Source organism: Cydia strobilella, chromosome 7, assembly GCF_947568885.1.
Source record: "Cydia strobilella chromosome 7, ilCydStro3.1, whole genome shotgun sequence".
NCBI classification, from domain to species: domain Eukaryota; kingdom Metazoa; phylum Arthropoda; class Insecta; order Lepidoptera; family Tortricidae; genus Cydia; species Cydia strobilella.
The window spans coordinates 16,797,870-16,817,720 of NC_086047.1; the positions used below are offsets into that span (position 1 = coordinate 16,797,870).

The 19,851-nt window shown below is 39.9% G+C and overlaps 1 long non-coding RNA gene across 1 annotated transcript; it reads right to left on the bottom strand.

Moving 5' to 3' along the window:
• Positions 1-269: 269 nt before the first annotated feature.
• On the bottom strand, positions 270-19,829 carry LOC134742692 (uncharacterized). The gene is made up of 3 exons (XR_010127956.1): positions 19,710-19,829; positions 17,215-17,306; positions 270-2,471 (listed from the first exon to the last, which is right to left on the bottom strand). It is a non-coding gene; the product is annotated as an uncharacterized LOC134742692 (long non-coding RNA).
• Positions 19,830-19,851: the final 22 nt, after the last annotated feature.

Sequence of the window (19,851 nt, forward strand, 5' to 3'; positions counted from 1 at the left end):
TCCGGTTTTCGACCAACATTTGCATTTTAATGCCAAAACCAATGAAACGGTAATATTATGTATAAATGATTACGTTCCAAAATAAATGTTCGCTATCAATTTAATTAATGTGGTAACACTAAATAAAAATCGTTCATATCAGATGATCAAAATGGATTTGTATAGCCCGCTCCAGACTACGCGGCGCAAAGCCGCGAACGCGAGTGTGGAGTCGATTTCGCCGATTAGCGAACTAGACTCCACACTCGCGTTCGCGGCTTCGCTCCGTGATTCGCGCATGTGTGGAGGGCCCTTATAACAAGTATTATTTCGGAATTCTTGTTCCCAAATTAAGGATGATGGAGCTTACAAATTAATGTGTTACTTACCGTAAACGAGGTGGCTCTGAAATTTCAGTTTTTGAGCCATAATAAAAAAAAAACAGGATTTTTAGTAGTAGGTAAATATGAAGTCATTAACAATTTAACTAGTTAGGAACTTGAACAATTTGAGTAAAAACAGAATAATGCTAATTTTGGGACCGTTTGAAAACGATCAAAATAACCCCCCATTTTTTCCTAGTCACCTCATTTTACCGGTACGGAAAATTTCAAGAGAATTAAAGTCACAAGGAAGTTTCCATTTTACCAAGAGGAAAATTTACAGTTTTAGCAGTTTCAGCGATTTTTCTATAAGGAAAATTACGAAACTGACCGACTGGCTTATATCGGCTAAAACTGGTTTCAGTTTAATTTTGGGCTGTTTCTTGAATAAAAAAACAGTCGATAGCTAGTCTGTCTTGACGAAGAGAAATTACCCTTGTGCACACTTTCATACCTTGCCTTCAGCAAGATAAGAGTGGGCTTAGACTCTAAAGGATCCTGTAATAAGTGAAATACATCTCATCTTAAACCTTGTTTTTATAAACCAAGTCCAAAAATGGTATCGAGACAGAGACACACTCGTGTTAAAGGAGTTGCTAACAGAACTGTGTGTAAAACGACGACATGTTTTTTTTGTAGAAGCTTTTATCGTCGATTGCACTTTCCTTCCAAGTCATCTACTATTACACTCACCGAGGCGATTTTATCACAAGAAAAACCTGCGCTCGCATTGTTTTATAAGTATCACCTACCTATCCACATCCTGTCTATGTCCACTTTCGGTCTACATCATCAGATAATTCAATGTCATCATAATATTCCATTGTCATCGGTCTTTTATTCATATACCAAAATTAAGCCTAATAGAACGTAAGAATGTATTTCGAAATTAGCTTCTAAGATTTGACCCAGACGAAGCACACTTCTTAAAACAGTGCCTGGCAAGTAACGTTACTTATTGTCGGTAGTACATTTTGTATCAGATCAACATCTTACAATGTACACTAAATACAAATATAATTACATAATTTACTACATTTAATAAGGTACCTACATATAAAACCTTTATACAAAACTAAAAAGAATACAATCATTATAGAAATTCCACAATTTCAGTATAAAATACAACAGTCAAGCTATGTTACTAAAGCAAACAAATTAAAAATATTAAAGCTAAGAATATTTTCTCAGTAAACAACGCAATCTTAATATGATTTAGTCTAAATGCTTACAAATTAAAATAAGAATAGAAATAAAATACTTAATAATTACCGAAACATTCCGTTACAAATGAAGGTCGGACTTACAGCTTATGAAAATCAAGTCTAGTTGTTTCTCCTGATTAATTTTAATTCAGCGAAATCCAATTATTTCGTGATGTAATTTGTTACAAGTGTCCGAATTATGAAACCGTCATAAGACCTAGATATGAAATTAGGGCATTTTCTATGAAAAGGGACCTTATTGTCGATGGCGCTTACGCCGCACAGCGTCGCGCGGCATTGTACTTATATCGGAGCATCGTTAATAATAGCGTAAGCGCCATCGACAACAGGGTCCCTTTTTTTAGAAAATACCACAATTATGGTGCAAAGCAGCTTCGTTCACCTAAGCTGTTTTTATATCCTATGTGGCTACCACCAGTTTGGCACTGACATAAACGCTATCGAGAACCTAAGTTACGTTGCATCTCGCTCGTACTCGCATATTAATGCGAGCGAGATGTATAGAAAGTAAATTACGTAGACGTTAGCGTATATGTCAGTTTTGACACTGTCAGTGACTCATGGTAGAGGTACTTGACACTAAAATGACAGTTTGTATGACCAGTTTCATGAAAATTTACTAACCTACCCAATTACCCTGCTTCCTGACAAATCAGTTGGACAAATTGGGTCAATCTGTCATTTTAATACCTGGGATAGGATACACAAGTACGACTGGTATGTCGGTTGCCTTGCAACCTTTGATATGCATGGGCGACCTAACCTAACCTAATTGCAGTTACTATTTGAACTAAACTATTTTGTTACAACTCTGAATATGGAAGTCACAGCTTATAAAGTATTTGCCTCGCTTATTTTCTTTTCGACGCGCGCCTATTCAGCTCTGAAACAAAACGAAAAGCTTGAAGTTATGTACTATACTTTACTTGAAATACACTCGAGAGCAATGTAAACGGGTCACTATACACCGTGTTTTTATCGAATTCCGTTAACTTCGAGGTATGGTTTAAGAAAACTAAATGGCGTAATTTTCATAAAAAAATATAGGTAAAAAAGTAATTAAATGTTGCATACATATAACGTTGTTGTAACACGGGCATTATATTTAACTCAATCAAAAAATTGAAAACTGTGACATATCAATGTCATTTCGAACATCGATCGTCCGAGATAGTATTTACGTTTAGTAGAAAATGTATAAACTCGTGCTAAACACTAATCAATATGTAAATAGTCACCGTAGCCTATGTCTATCTCCGAAATGGTGACTCCATTTGAATACCGGTGTCTTTGAGAAAGTTATTTTTAAGTTCAGGAGTGCACCCTTGAAATTAACGGAAAAAAAACATGGTGTAGAGATATCTGGAAATACTAAAAAACTTAATGAGGTTAATGTGAAGAAAACCGGCATATAACATTTTTGGTTGGGAAGACCGTCAAGAAGTCTCGTCTCGCATTTGTATCCGTAAGTCGCTCAGACACAGTCAGAAAGGAAGATCTTCGCTCCAGAAATCAGAAATATTTATCGTGTAAACTGTGTAGGTACAAGAAGTATTAACTAGGTATATTCCTCATCCTGCTTCTACCGACCTCTGAAAGTGGAGTATGCGTACAAACTAAAGGGGCCCACTTATTATCAGTCCGCCGTACGATATGGGCCTGTCAGTTGTTCGGAACTGTCAAATTTTTGTTCTAACTGACAGGCCGATATAGTCCGGCGGTTTGATAATCAGTGGGCCCCTTAGATATAGACGGTCTTCGCCCACATTGACCTAACGTTATTACCATCTTATTATCTGTAATACAGAAATGGAGATTAGTGTAAATTTTATATTGGACTCATAAACATAGCACAGGGACTGTTTATTTTCTAAAACTAACTTTTAAGCAAAAGTTAGTAAGACGTGTTCAGTTAGTAGTTTTAAGATTAGGACAGCCATACTCAAAGTGTGCTCCGCGGAGCGCTAGGGCTCTGCAAAGCCTCTGTTGGGGCTCCGCAAGAATACTTAAAATAGTTAGAAAAATAACCAATTCTTCTATAGGTATATCATCATCATCATCATCATCATCCTGTCCAGGCCGGTTTCGGCCTCGGCGACTGGGTTTTTCTGGTTAGTGAGAGCGACGATCGTGAGCTCTCGGGTGGCTGATGTAGCCTATTTTCGCAGTAAATGTACGACCACACTCACCCCTCCGACAAAATTATAGTTTATGACCGCAGGTGGTCGGGCCTTTAACTGGTCACGCTTCGCGTCGAGTTCGACTCTCCTCTGTTCTTCAAAGGCTTGCACTTTTGTACTCACTGTATGCCTCCACTTCGGCCGATCTTGTGCCGCAGTCTCCCAGTGCGATGGTGACAGTGCTATAGGTATATAGGTCAGTGACGAAACGATTTTTTAGGGTTCCGTACCCAAAGGGTAAACACGGGACCCTATTACTAAGACTCCGCTGTCCGTCTGTCCGTCTGTCACCAGGCTATATCTCATGAACCGTGATAGCTAGACAGTTGAAATTTTCACAGATGGTGTATTTCTGTTGCCGCTATAACAACAAATACTAAAAACAGAATAAAATGAATATTTAAGGGGGGCTCCCATACAACAAACGTGATTTTTTTGCCGTTTTTTGCGTAATGGTACGGAACCCTTCGTGCGCGAGTCCGACTCGCACATGGCCGGTTTTTTTTTTGGGGCTTCGTCAAATATTTCGCTTTCCAAAAGGGTTCCGTCACCAAAAAATTTGAGAACCGCTGTTGTAGGATTAGGACTTTAATATAAACCCACCGCGCTCCGGCTTTACCCTTATTATTATTATTTCGGCTTTAAAATAGTTCGGGAAGGATTTCGTTTGACCTACATTTAGGGTGACCAACACAAAACAACATTTACCCATTATAGGGTACACTTTAATATTATACGGCAAAAATTACCACCCTGTAACATCATCTTTTTGTATTTTTCTCTAATGCAGCGTTTTTAGGACTTAGGGGCGATGAGGCTTGAATCGTGTATTTTTTTAATCTGGACCATGGTAACCCTTAAGAGTCCCCGGCAAGCTCCGGCGAATTTCACCTTCACACACAAACGGAGTTTAGTTCTCATTTTAAAACTACGTGTTGAATTGTAATGAAACTTTGAACGTACAATGACATAAGGTATATCTAGGTTTGTAATTAGTCCTTAGTCCAGATTATAAAACAAACGAAATAGAGCAAAAACAAGTTTTGTATGAAAAACTTAAATTCGCTGTATTTTTTTAACTATAGTGTTTGAAGCTACATAAACTAATTACAGACATAGGTATACCTTGAACAAGTTTGGGAACAAATCAAATTATATTATTAAATATTTTGATTTGTGTTTTTTAAGAGCCAACAGGAGTGGTCATTTCTCTATACAAACGTACTCGACTGTTTCCTCCCTGGTTTTTGAAGCTAGAGGAATGATTTTTTCAACACAGATTAATATTGTCAATATCTGTGTCGGTGTGTTTTGCTTTTTTTGATATTTTTGTTTTTTAAGGCGCTAGAGCCCTTCAAACATGGCCAAAAATGGCCTCACTGACTATGCCGCAATGAGAGGCGTGGTATTCAAAACTGGTATCAATTAGCCAAAAAATCAAAACAGTCCGACACAGACAATTTCATAATCATTTAGATTTCCAAATTTGGTTACGATTGCTTAAGTTTTGGAGGAGGAAACAGTCGAGTACGAAACCTCGATTTTTGAGATTTTTACGCAGGATTTTTCGCCTAAGCTGCAGTTGTCCTTATCGCACTAATTTTAGGGGCGGGGTGAAGTTTCTAAATACGTACACGGACAGAAAAGTGATGGGCAATAGTCGACATTGAAAGTCGATAATCTAGTGATGTGATAAGTTATCGATAAACCATAACAAAGTCGCGATTTGCCTCTTATAGGCGAAGTAAGTAAAGTGAGTATGCACTTTGGCCTCAGGGGATATCGTTTAACACTATAGGTATTTATTATTCCTTGGTTCATACAAAGCTGAGCTGACGCACTAGCTACGAGATTAAGTCCTGGCTACCCCCCAAAAAGGGAGGGGAAAAGTCGGCTTCTGCGGTCCAGTTTGCCTCTATTTCTACCTATCTCTTGATATGAGATCAAATTTGGTATAAATTTTGTGTAAATTAGGGACGAATAATTTATTTTAGAAATAATAGTTTCACATTTTCATACACAAATCTGAATATACGAACGAAAAATTAAAACTATATATAATTTTTGGTCACAGATTTGCTCTTTAGAAGCAAATTGTGGTGATTTGCACTAAAAATTAATTACACAATTTAGTTTATTCATTCTTTATTTAGAAAAGTATCAGTTCTAAGTACGTATTATTATATTGCTTTATATTTTACAATTTTCACTATTATTCAAAAATTTATTTTAAACAAAGTATTAATTTTATTAAAACTTTTGTGACGTGATCTCATGAAAGGGGCTCCACGAGGCGAAATACTTTTTACGCCAATTATTTTCTTTTTTTTTAATTTACAACAAAGACGAAAGTTCGAAAAAAATGTGGTTACTTAATAATTGCCTAACTTGTTGAAAAAATTACTTTACATAATATCAATTTATAACCGTAGTATATTCCATGATATGTTTTAAATACACCATATTATTTCCTAATTTTTAAAAGAATATTTAATACCTTTAGAATAATATCTGGCTGTCTGTCTGTCAATCTGCCTGTCCGTCTGTCACCAGGCTGTATCTCGTGAACCGTGATAGATAAAAAGTTGCAATATTTACGGATGATGTATTTCTGTTGCCGACAGAAAAAAATCCCTTAGGAGGGGTATGCTGAAACATTTTTTTTGTATGAAAAAAAAACCATTTTTTTTCCAAAAACCTATCGTGTGTGGTATCATACGAAAGGGCTTTTTGAGGCGATTCTAAAATAAATCGTAAACCGCAATTTACCTTTCACTCACGTTTCACATAAAAATACATTGTTTAAATTGTGTAATGTACGGAACCCTCGGCGCCCGATTCCGATTCGCACTTGGCCGGTTTTTTCCTAAATTGAAAGAAAAAGAATTTTCAAAACATACCAAGTTTGGGCTCCTCCAGATACGATATGGCTGATTTTTTTTGTACAAATGATACGTGATATCCTCATATGTAACCCCAAAAAAGCAATAAAAAATTTATTTAGTTTTTTTTTTCAATACAAAGTGACACAGTTCTACTTAACCCTTTAACTTGACCCCAAACTTGGTGTGTTTTGAAAATTCTATTTGTTTTAATTTACAAAAAAATGGCTAAAATGCAATGATGTGGTATATTTTCAGAATCGCTTCAAAAAGCCCTTTCGTATGATAGATGAGAAGTATACGATAGGTTTAAAAAAAAAGTCTTTTTTTATACAAAAAAAGGTTTCAGCACTCCCCTCCTAAGGGAATTTTTTTTAGGAACTGCGGGTCAAAATTTTTGTTTTGACTAGTATATACGTGTACCAAACGGCTAACCTGTACATCGATTTGCGGTTTTTTTATGCGAACAGCTTACACTATTTTTTTCACCACCTTGAACCTTTTGTAGACTAGACTATTGTCCCAAAATATTGGGCGACGACCGGTCGTCTGGCCTAGGAGGTAGTGACCCTGCCTGTGAAGCCGATGGTCCTGGGTTCGATGATATGATATGATGAGCACAGATATTTGTTCCTGAGTCATGGGTGTTTTATATTTGTATTTAAGTATTTATATATTATGTATATCGTTGTCTGAGTACCCATAACACAAGCCTCCTTGGGCTTACCGTGGGACTTAGTCAATCTGTGTAAGAATGTCCTATAATATTGATTTAATATTTATTATTATTTATTTATTTATTGGGTTTCATATTTATTCCGATCAGAATTAGGAGCTCTTCAATTTATACCTATTTTTATCAAAATCTGACACATAAATAAAAAAACGGACCATCAATAAAACTGTATAATTACATCAAAGTAAGAAATATCACATGTCACATGTTTCTTTATTATGATAATTTTATCTAACTTGAGGCTTTCTTTTTTTCTATTCAACGGAGCCGGAGAGCGGCAAATTTGTTTTTCAAGACGCTTGCTCGAAAAGATCTTATTTCATGCAGGTGTACTGAAGGGAAAAGGCCTATATTGTTCCCGCGGGAGTTAAGGATGACTCACGTTAGACCGGGGCGTGACCGGGCCGGAGCTTCCGGCGCGTTGTTTTCTATGGAAAGCATTACGTCATGACAGGGGCTCGGGAGTGCGACGGTGCGGGCACGGTACGGGCCCGGGCCGGTCATGCTATGTGCAAAGGCCTGACATCCCGGGGCCTCCTGACAAGCCATTGCTCTTGGGGTGGTATTCCACTTGTTGAAGATCTGTGTCCAACGTGCATTGCGTCTCACTCTCTCATTAAGCAAAATGTGAAACGCAAATACACGTTGGACCAAGATTGGACAGATGGAATACCACCCTTCGCAATATGCATGCCCGGGTGTGTCGGAATATATTTGCCAAAATAAAAAGGTTGCAAAATGTCATAAATTTGTTTCTTAAATATGATGGTTTAGCTAATTCGTTAATTGGTCGGTTTATGTTCATGACATCCCGGGGCCTCCTGACAAGCCAGAGACTCAATTCTTCTCTTGGGGTGGTATTCCACTGTTCAAGATCAGTGTCCAATGTGCATTGCGTCTCACTCTCTCATTAAGCAAAATGTGAAACGCAAATACACGTTGGACCAAGATTGGACAGATGGAATACCACCCTTCGCAATATGCATGCCCGGGTGTGTCGGAATATATTTGCCAAAATAAGAAGGTTGCAAAACGTCATAAATTTGTTTCTTAAATATGATGGTTTAGCTAATTCGTTACTTGGTCGGTTTATGTTACTTGGCGCAAAGAGAAGTTAATCAACAATGACTTTCAATCTCTTTAAAAAAGCACATTACCATAATCTATTTTAGTCACACTGGCTCTACATTTTACTTCAGATAGTTGATAGCGCCAGACAGCCTGTTGCCTAAGAATTTTATTGCCAATTTTAATACTTCCGTTCATTTTTTGACTTAATTGCATTGAAATAAAAAACGTTCCCAAGAAGCAGAGTTTTAAGAAGTAAGGAATGCCGTTTCAAACATATACCTAGTTGGAATATCATATTACAGACAATAAAATAAATTATATAATAAGTATACATGTCGTTACGTAAGATTTATTACAAGCGATTTAGCTAAGTATTAATTTGACTCTTACGTAATAAATATTTAAAATAAGGGAAAATTCCTATTTAAAATACCTTACATTTACAACAAAAAACTAATTCATAAATAATATATTACCTATAAATATTTTCCAAACAACGCTGTCATCCGTTAAGATTCATGCAGTCTTTATTATTTACTTTTCCATGTTAGGTGTTGCTAGTCCCAACACGGGCGACTCGGATGTATACGTCAAAATTATATAGGTTAGATAATGTCTTGATTTATTTTGTGAAATATGGAGGTGTTGCTGAAATGTAATTTAGTCGGATTATATTAAATGAGATGCCTATTGATGTTACTGCTTGTAAAAATAATTCAATAATGAGCATGTAGGTTAATAGGGAATATTACACAAAACTTTGCGTAGCGAGCGTCACTAGCACAATAAAAAAATCGGTTTCTGCCTCTCTATCACTCTTGCCTATTCAATCGATAGAGAGGCAGATAAAGAAATTTAGATTTTCGCGGTTCGCGGTAGGCCACTTGTAAACAGACCTGAGAAACAAACCGCCTTGATCATAGACATAGTATAATATACAAGTAGTTATATACGCGCTACCGAGCGACCGGGGGTAAAAGAAAGAATATTCATATAAAATTTGGCAGCATAGGATTTTTTCTCTTTCACTCTTATAAATTCGGTATTTCGCCATCGCCTCCTATATATGATGCTACCCAGTCGGTGATAGGGACAAAGCATTGCACTATTTTCTCTTTCCTCTTATAGGAATCGCAATAGGACTATCTTTCTCTATCATAGAGTGTCAGTGGGCCTTGATGTATAATGTCAGTGAAAACTTGTCAAAAAACTGTTGAAGGCCTAGTATGTATAAGTTACTTTAAGAGTTAGTATTGTGCACCAGTGCTGCACTCTGGCGGCAGAACATTGCAGTAATACTTCCTATTAAAATGCCTGCCTGCAAAGAGTACAAACATTATATTATTTCATTGTATTACTCATAAAGGGATATTTATTGCTAACTGCGTGTATTATACACCATAGCGTGTAAGTAACGTATACATATTATGCCTTAAACAGTTTTTGACAAGGTAATTTGTTAACAGGTGGCCTACCGCGAAACGCAATAATCGAAATTTTGTTATCTGCCTCTCTGTTGATCGAATATGCAAGAATGATATACAGGCAGACCGAAATTTCGATTGTCTTGTTACGCCGGTTACGCGGTAGGCCCTGTGATTGTGCTAGTGACGCCCTCTACCTATGCAGAGTTTTGCCTATTTTCTGTCTAAAATTACCCAAAGGCACTAACTACTGAAATAATACAATAGTACTCTTCGTATATTTTATTGTTCTTTTTTAATATTAATGACTAAGACGTGGAACGCGTAATTTCCCTTAGGGGAGCCGCCAGACATCCAAAATAAAAATTTCATCTATGTGCCTCTCCTCCGCACAGATATATATAAGATCGATAGAGAGGCAAATATATGAACAAATGAAGTGGTTCGCGGTTATAGCCCTGACTGTGAAGTATGAAACCAGGCATACTGCGTGTGTAACAATATTAAACTACAATTCTGCCATGGAGTATGCTCTACAGCTGAAACATAAGAAAGCGTACAACGAAACTAGTGATAAATATAGATATTTTTTAAACTAGTCTAGAATTGTAAAGAGTCTGTGCGGAAAGAGAAGAGTCGTGGAATGTATAGGTCCCAATACATTCCACAACTCTTCTCTTTCCGAACAGACTAGACATTATATAGATATTTCCTATATATTCATTAAAGCTAAGGTGGTTCTGCTGTGGAGCATGAGTAGCATGACACGAATCCCCTAGCCTGATCCTCTAGGGATCCTGGTGAATTTGGGGCCTGAACCCTCAAGCCGTAAAGCTGCAGCGTTTACATTACGGCAAACATATATAATTGTTAAAGGTTTTCTTGTTGTTCAAACCGCGAGTTCTCAGTCCGGTCCGGGGCGAACTACTAGTTGTATATCAAACAACAAAGAATAAACATTTATTGAATATATCCTGCTTAGACGTGGCTGCTACGGTCTTCAGGATTTGATTTGCCATGTGATCATCGCTTTCCGGTTGCAACTTGATGCCATCGAGGAATGTCCATGGTACATATATGAAAAAAAAAAGTTTATTATACCATTCATTGTACCTATCACAATACCTAATACTACTAGAGGGCACCTGTTACATTATTTTGGCTATCTGGTTGTCTATATCAGCCATTCTCAAAGTGTGCTCCGCGGACCCCTAGGGCTCCGCAAAGCCTCTGTTGGGGCTCCGTGAGAATACTTGTAATAATAAGAAAAAAAAACAGTTTTTCTATAGGTATATCTGGTCCATAGTGACGAACGAAAATTTTAATTTGGGGCTCAAATATATCCTGCTTAATCGGTTCAGTAGTTTCGGAAAAAATAGGCTGTGACAGACGGATAGACAGACAGACAGACAGACGCACGAGTGATCCTATAAGGGTTGCGTTTTTTCCTTTTGAGGGAACGGAACCCTAAAAAATAACTTCTACTTAACATAGCGCTGTTTCTTTGTAAATAATAATATTTAATGTATCTACCAATCCTATGATACGACCTCTGTTCATGGGCTCTGCTCGTTTGCCTCCTATATTTAAAAAAAACCGGCTAAGTGCGAGTCGGACTCGCGCACCGAGGGTTCCGTACTTTTTAGTATTTGTTGTTATAGCGGCAACAGAAATACATCATCTGTGAAAATTTCAACTGTCTAGCTATCACGGTTAATGAGATACAGCCTGGTGACAGACAGACAGATGGACAGACGGACAGCGGAGTCTTAGTAATAGGGTCCCGTTTTTACCCTTTGGGTACGGAACACTAAAAATAACTTCTACTTAACATAGCGCTGTTTCTTTATATATACTGTATAGTATTAATATTTAATTAATCTACCAATCTTATGTCGATACGACCTCTGTTTATGGGCTCTGCTCGTTTGCCTCCTATATTAAAAAAAACCGGCTAAGTGCGAGTCGGACTCGCGCACCGAGGGTTCCGTACTTTTTAGTATTTGTTGTTATAGCGGCAACAGAAATACATCATCTGTGAAAATTTCAACTGCCTAGCTATCACGGTTCATGAGATACAGCCTGGTGACAGACAGACGGACAGCGGAGTCTTAGTAATAGGGTTCCGTTTTTACCCTTTGGGTACGGAACCCTAAAAAGGGGCAAATGCGAGTGGGACTCGCCCACCAAGGGTTCCATACAAAAGTATCTTTTTTTTACGTTAACTTAGAAGTTTGATTTTTTCACTGTCAAGGGGCTATATAGACCTGAGTAGGTATATGATTTTAATTTCAAGTCTATTCCTCCACGCGTTCACCAGATAAAGGGTCTTGAAATACACTCAGACAGATAGACGGACGGATGGACAACAAAGTGATCCTATTAGGGTTCCGTTTTTTTCCTTTTGAGGTACGGAACCCTAAAAAATAACTTCTTCTAACATAGCGCTGTTTCTTTGGACATACTTGTATGGTAATATTTGATTTACTCCGCTTCTTACTTATTTCAGTTCCTTTTACATTCTTATATATAGTCCTCCATATCGTGTCCGACAACGGCGACCTTTACAATTTCCTTTGATGAGCACGTATATGGCTCGCAAAACCGACTTTTGTCTTAAATATCCGGTCGCACTGTGCACAATAAAGCTTTACGTTTTTACATAATACGTGAAAGACAAGTCTAATGCATACTAATAATATGTAGGTATTAGGTATCACAAAGGCGAAAGCAGGAAGCTCTGTCCGATCTGGTTCCTATACTAAGCTGATTCAAGCGGCACTACACTACACCATATCACACCGATTAGCCAATACCTTACTTAGTACATCTTATGTTGTTATGTTACTGACGCGCGGACCGCGCGGTAACACGATACATTACATTCAAAGTGTTCTTGCATATTTATTCATACATTTGGTATCTTTCTAAACATAAGATCACTATTTTTTCTCTTGACATGTTTATTTTACTATTCGAAAAACATGACAGCATCAAATATGTAAATGTCGTAAAAAGTATATAAGTAAAAAGGCTTAAGAAAAGAGCCCGCAACATATTATTATTATTTGTTAGACCCTTTAGTCTTACTTCAGACCTTTGCTTCAGACCAACTACACTAGAGCAATCGAAAGGTACAAAAATGAAAAGTATTTTGTTTTGTTTTTGTATGTTTTTGTATTTTACTTTTATATACATATTGGAGTTTTTAATGATTCACGGTTAGTTTCACAAGACTACAGTTACAAAAAAAAAATTGTATTATTACAAAAGGTAATCACGGTCTATATCCCGATCAATATAAGTTTATATACATATGACGCTTCGGCTGTGGAATGAGCTCCCTGTCGAGGTTTTCCCGAGGGGCTACAGTATGGGGTTATTCAAAAAAGGAGTCACAAACCTACATATGTGTACCAAATTTCAACTTAATTGGCCCAGTCGTTTCGGAGAAAATAGGCTGTGACAGACAGATAGACAGTCAGACAGACGCACGAGTGATCCTATAAGGGTTCCGTTTTTTCCTTTTGAGGTATTGAACCCTAAAAACGGCAAAAAAATCACGTTTGTTGTATGGGAGCCCCACTTAAATATATATTTATTTTATTCTGTTTTTAGTATTTGTTGTTATAGCGACAACAGAAATACATCATCTGTAAAAAATTTCAACTGTCTAGCTATCACGTTTCATTTGATATGTAACACGGTATAGGTAGAAAAACTTTATTTTTTGATTTTCTCATTTTCTCATCGTCGAGCGGCCCCACACTATCGGTTCGTGTTAGTCGTGAGGCCAAAAACTGACAGAGAACTGTTAGTGTGTGGCCTTTTGCGGTTAACTGACAGGCTGATATCGTCCGGCGGCCTGGTAGTCAGTGGGCCCCTTAAGAAGTAAGAAGCTCTATTTACTGAATCTCTCTGACGGTGATGAATTGAATCCAAAGATACTTTAAATATATACATAAGAAGAAATTGGACAACCGCCCCGTAGTTTCTATACAAACCTAGTTCCCATTTTCCTCTTTGAATATTGATATTATGGAAATTATTTTTATATAATTAGATGTAGAGCGAAGGAAGATAGCTATAGTTAATAAACATCTAATTTTATAAAACTATATTCGTAATAATCTAGAGAGGAAAATGGGGACTATATTTGTATGGCGAACCGATCATCTCCATTCTTCTCAATAGCTTTATATATGCTTCGGCACATTATTATACTTATTTGTTATACACAATACACGCATTGTATATCTTACCTTAAACAGAGAGCCAGACGATGTTTGCTGGTTATTGGTTCCTGAAATCTAGTTATTTGTTTGACCAAACGGTGTTTAATTGTCGTGAATGGCTTCGAAAGAGTCTTGCGTCATATGAAAATAATCAAAAAAATTGTCGTCGTAGGTCCAAAGCTGCTTAAGGAGCCCGCAGCAGCCTCTTCATCTGCCGTTACGGCAGCAAGGGACAAAATTTTAATTTTATTCGGCCTTTCCATTTTTTCTCCTAGTTATCACTATCAGCAAACAATTATTTGTGACATTTGTCATAAACAGTCCGTTGCTCGGATATACAACTAGTGTCGGGTGGCCCTGACGCCCCGGCCCCGGAACGCTCCGGCGACGGTGGCGCTCCTGATAGCCCCTGTGTCGGATCGCTCCGGCCCGCCCCGGTCCGGTCACGCCCCGGTCTAACGTGAGTCATCCTTTATAGCTTTCTTTTTTAATTAGGTATGTCACTAATTCATACGAACCAAGTAAGTTATAAGTAAAATACTTTGTTTAAAATCAAGGTATAAGGGAGTTTTACTTTTAAAATACTCACGACTATAATTTAATATTTTTGTTTATCATATTTAAAAATATTTAATTGGATTAATTTAACAGCCGTTATCTTGTACGTTTTTATACAACAATGTTTTCTTGTATGTCCATGTTATGTTATGTTTTTTTACTATTCTGTAACTCGAAATGTTAATTAGATTGCAGGTTGTAGAAGGATATTGAATTTAGTTACTAAAAACGCGAGCGGCGTGAGGCCGGCGAGGAGCGCAAATAACGTGCGCGTCGGTGTGCGTGCACCACACACACTGGGATAGTCCCTCGGTACGCGGTACCGCCCCCGTCAGCGCGACGACGATATTCTCTTTCAAATCTCAAAATTGAGTTTGGTCTCGGCTCCTGTTGGCTCTTAAGTAGTCACACTACTATATATAAATTAAAAACTGTAATAGATATCATATATTAAAGAAAAAGTGACGAAGCCCTCCAGTCCACCCCCACTCCGGCCTTCACCACTGGAGGGCGCTTCGTCACTTTTTCTTTAATATATGACATCTATTACAATTTTTAATAGGTATACCTTATAAGCCTAGTTTACCTTGTAAGTACAAAGTTTCAAAGCAAACTAGCTACTCGTTTTAAAATGAGAGCGTAACTACGTTTGTATGGAGAACCGAGCTTGCAGGGGACCCTTATCGGCAACAAAAGTGCAGTAGGTTCAGAAAACGGGAGTTTTTAAAAAGTCGTAGCGCTTTTTTGGATCTGAATAGTGCTGCCATACATTTAATTAGCAATCCTTCCAAGATTGCTAATTAAATGTTTTTTATTTAAACTAACAAAAAATTAAAATTCAAAAAGATAATATTCACGTTTCCGGGCACGCACATCCATCTCACTCACGCTTACGCTCAGTGAGAGCGAAAGAAGAACACGAACTTACGGGGCCTTAATAAACTGTGTAGATTATGCCGTTGATTTAAATCTCGTAAGTCCCCCGCGCGTTTTGAACTTTTATAGAAATAAAAGAAAGTTCCAAATTCTAAATCACAAATATTGCCCTGTGTCTAACTAGGTAGCCATGCAAGTTGTTATATTTGAATGAAAGGTTATCCTTGCGCTTTAAATGCCGGAGACCTCTTTTAACGGCATTACCTACTGGTTATTAACCTTAAGTTCTGCCATCCCTTCGATTAACTAAGAAACCTGATTTTACCCCTCCTCCCAATAATAGGGTATTCTACAATTTTTTATGAATGATATCAGTCGATCAGGTTTATTTTGAGGATCAAATGTACAAAACGACATTACATCGTGACGTCAGCATGTAACGTCGCTATCGCTTAGAAGAGTTAAAAGCCGTGGAAAACAAGGAAATTGCGATTTTGTCGGTGAAATATTGCGTTTATGTATATAGTTGCCATATTATTATTATTTTAATAAAATGTAAGGAATCGAATGGTAGCATAATTTTTTCCTATTTGGAAGTTAAATTTTTTTTTTAACTTTGACGTCTTGTATTTATTTATCAAACCCATATCTATTAAATCTATTTAACCAGATTTAGTTACAAAATTCAACATGAGGAAAATACCCTATTATCAATATTCTTTCTCTCATGTCTTATCTTTGTTACCTTTAATTGAGCGTATTACCCCGTAAAATACCAGTTAAAGTCCACGGCAAGCGTTTATACAGAATACCTAGAGCTCTAAGCCCGTCCGGCAACCTAACTGGAATTTAGGCAACATGCAAGCTCTCTACGCTTGAGTTTGTGCTTTAGTATTATAACTATATTCTCTTGTTAAGACCTACCCTCCTAAGGTATTTAGGATGTTGTACGCCGTAAGAGATCAAATTAATATATTTCTATTAGTATTATATATTAAGATACTCAGCGTGTATGCGTTTATTAGATTAAAACTATATTTTATTCCTACTTAATATTAATGATCAAAAAATCTCACTTCAAAACAATAGCTCAGTAGTGTTTGGACGTGTTTGGTTACTCAAATCCTAACATTTCTAAGATTACCAAAATATTTTTTGACGAATGAATTGTCATTTAATAGTTTGTGTATTAAAGTACATTCATAAATCATAAAATGTACAGTCAGCAACAATAGTAGCGTATGAAAGAACTCTACAATAGTATCTGCCACCCTCGAATACTATTCAGAACATAAATATATCACGAAAGTTCGCGTTAAAAAGTATCTGCAATATGTAGTTAAATTGTTCTAAACATAGAAACGTATCTCCTTTTATCAAGCTAACAGAGAAGGAGAATACCCATAGTCTGATACGCTACTTTTGATGCTGACTGTACTATACCTTGTGTCAACGACTAGGTCGAGAGTAAGGATGCGCGGCGACCCTCTCCCTCGCACGCAAGGATTTATACCATGAAAACCTTCTCGCTCGCTCATACAGTAACGTAACATACCTTGTGTCACCGACGCGCGGGACGAGAATAAGGATGCGAGGCGACCCTCTCTCTCGCACGCATGGATTTATACCCAACAACCTTCTCGCTCGCTCATACAGTAACATACCTTGAGTCACCGACGCGCGGGACGAGAGTAAGGATGCGCGGTTGCCCTCTCTCTTGCACGCATAGATTTGTACCCGACAACCTTCTCGCTCGCTGTTAGTGTTAGTCACGGCACAGGACGGCACATGGAACAATATGTTGTTGTTAGTGACAGATAAGTTCCCAACCCAATAAATTAAGATTATACAGTATGTAAGTGGTACGTGCGAGTGCCGTTTTTTGTAGTCGGTTAACGATCTTTGTAGCATCGGAACAGTTTTGGGTTATGTACAGGCCCGGGCAGGCGAAATTACATATGTGTTACCTTTGAATGAATTATTATAAGAAATATAAATGTTTCTTAGGAGCTTGTTTCTTTTCACTCAGAGCGAAAGTTGTATTGTCAGCATCAAATAGATAGTGACAGCCTTAGTGGCCAAACATGACGGTACACATCCTTATTTCTATGGTAACAAAGGTGTTTGATACTGACTGTACCACAACACATGACCCACGACCTTACTGCCTAGACATTAAGGTGTACAATAACATACCCTGTGTGTTCCTGGTGAGCGGCGTGCCGTCGCGGGCCAGGCTGGAGCCGAAGCCGGGCGCGCCTTGCCCACCACGGGCTTCACCTATGCTGTACCACAACACGTGAAACACGACCTTACTGCCTAGACATTAAGGTGTACAATAACATACCCTGTGTGTTCCTGGTGAGCGGCGTGCCGTCGCGCGCCAGGCTGGAGCCGAAGCCGGGCGCGCCTTGCCCACCACGGGCTTCACCTATGCTGTACCACAACACGTGAAACACGACCTTACTGCCTAGACATTAAGGTGTACAATAACATACCCTGTGTGTTCCTGGTGAGCGGCGTGCCGTCGCGCGCCAGGCTGGAGCCGAAGCCGGGCGCGCCTTGCCCACCACGGGCTTCACCTATGCTGTACCACAACACGTGAAACACGACCTTACTGCCTAGACATTAAGGTGTACAATAACATACCCTGTGTGTTCCTGGTGAGCGGCGTGCCGTCGCGCGCCAGGCTGGAGCCGAAGCCGGGCGCGCCTTGCCCACCACGGGCTTCACCTATGCTGTACCACAACACGTGAAACACGACCTTACTGCCTAGACATTAAGGTGTACAATAACATACCCTGTGTGTTCCTGGTGAGCGGCGTGCCGTCGCGCGCCAGGCTGGAGCCGAAGCCGGGCGCGCCTTGCCCACCACGGGCTTCACCTATGCTGTACCACAACACGTGAAACACGACCTTACTGCCTAGACATTAAGGTGTACAATAACATACCCTGTGTGTTCCTGGTGAGCGGCGTGCCGTCGCGCGCCAGGCTGGAGCCGAAGCCGGGCGCGCCTTGCCCACCACGGGCTTCACCTATGCTGTACCACAACACGTGAAACACGACCTTACTGCCTAGACATTAAGGTGTACAATAACATACCCTGTGTGTTCCTGGTGAGCGGCGTGCCGTCGCGCGCCAGGCTGGAGCCGAAGCCGGGCGCGCCTTGCCCACCACGGGCTTCACCTATGCTGTACCACAACACGTGAAACACGACCTTACTGCCTAGACATTAAGGTGTACAATAACATACCCTGTGTGTTCCTGGTGAGCGGCGTGCCGTCGCGCGCCAGGCTGGAGCCGAAGCCGGGCGCGCCTTGCCCACCACGGGCTTCACCTATGCTGTACCACAACACGTGAAACACGACCTTACTGCCTAGACATTAAGGTGTACAATAACATACCCTGTGTGTTCCTGGTGAGCGGCGTGCCGTCGCGCGCCAGGCTGGAGCCGAAGCCGGGCGCGCCTTGCCCACCACGGGCTTCACCTATGCTGTACCACAACACGTGAAACACGACCTTACTGCCTAGACATTAAGGTGTACAATAACATACCCTGTGTGTTCCTGGTGAGCGGCGTGCCGTCGCGCGCCAGGCTGGAGCCGAAGCCGGGCGCGCCTTGCCCACCACGGGCTTCACCTATGCTGTACCACAACACGTGAAACACGACCTTACTGCCTAGACATTAAGGTGTACAATAACATACCCTGTGTGTTCCTGGTGAGCGGCGTGCCGTCGCGCGCCAGGCTGGAGCCGAAGCCGGGCGCGCCTTGCCCACCACGGGCTTCACCTATGCTGTACCACAACACGTGAAACACGACCTTACTGCCTAGACATTAAGGTGTACAATAACATACCCTGTGTGTTCCTGGTGAGCGGCGTGCCGTCGCGCGCCAGGCTGGAGCCGAAGCCGGGCGCGCCTTGCCCACCACGGGCTTCACCTATGCTGTACCACAACACGTGAAACACGACCTTACTGCCTAGACATTAAGGTGTACAATAACATACCCTGTGTGTTCCTGGTGAGCGGCGTGCCGTCGCGCGCCAGGCTGGAGCCGAAGCCGGGCGCGCCTTGCCCACCACGGGCTTCACCTATGCTGTACCACAACACGTGAAACACGACCTTACTGCCTAGACATTAAGGTGTACAATAACATACCCTGTGTGTTCCTGGTGAGCGGCGTGCCGTCGCGCGCCAGGCTGGAGCCGAAGCCGGGCGCGCGCGGGGCCCCGGCGCGCCGCACCGGCAGCGCCTTGCCCACCACGGGCTTCACCTATGCTGTACCACAACACGTGAAACA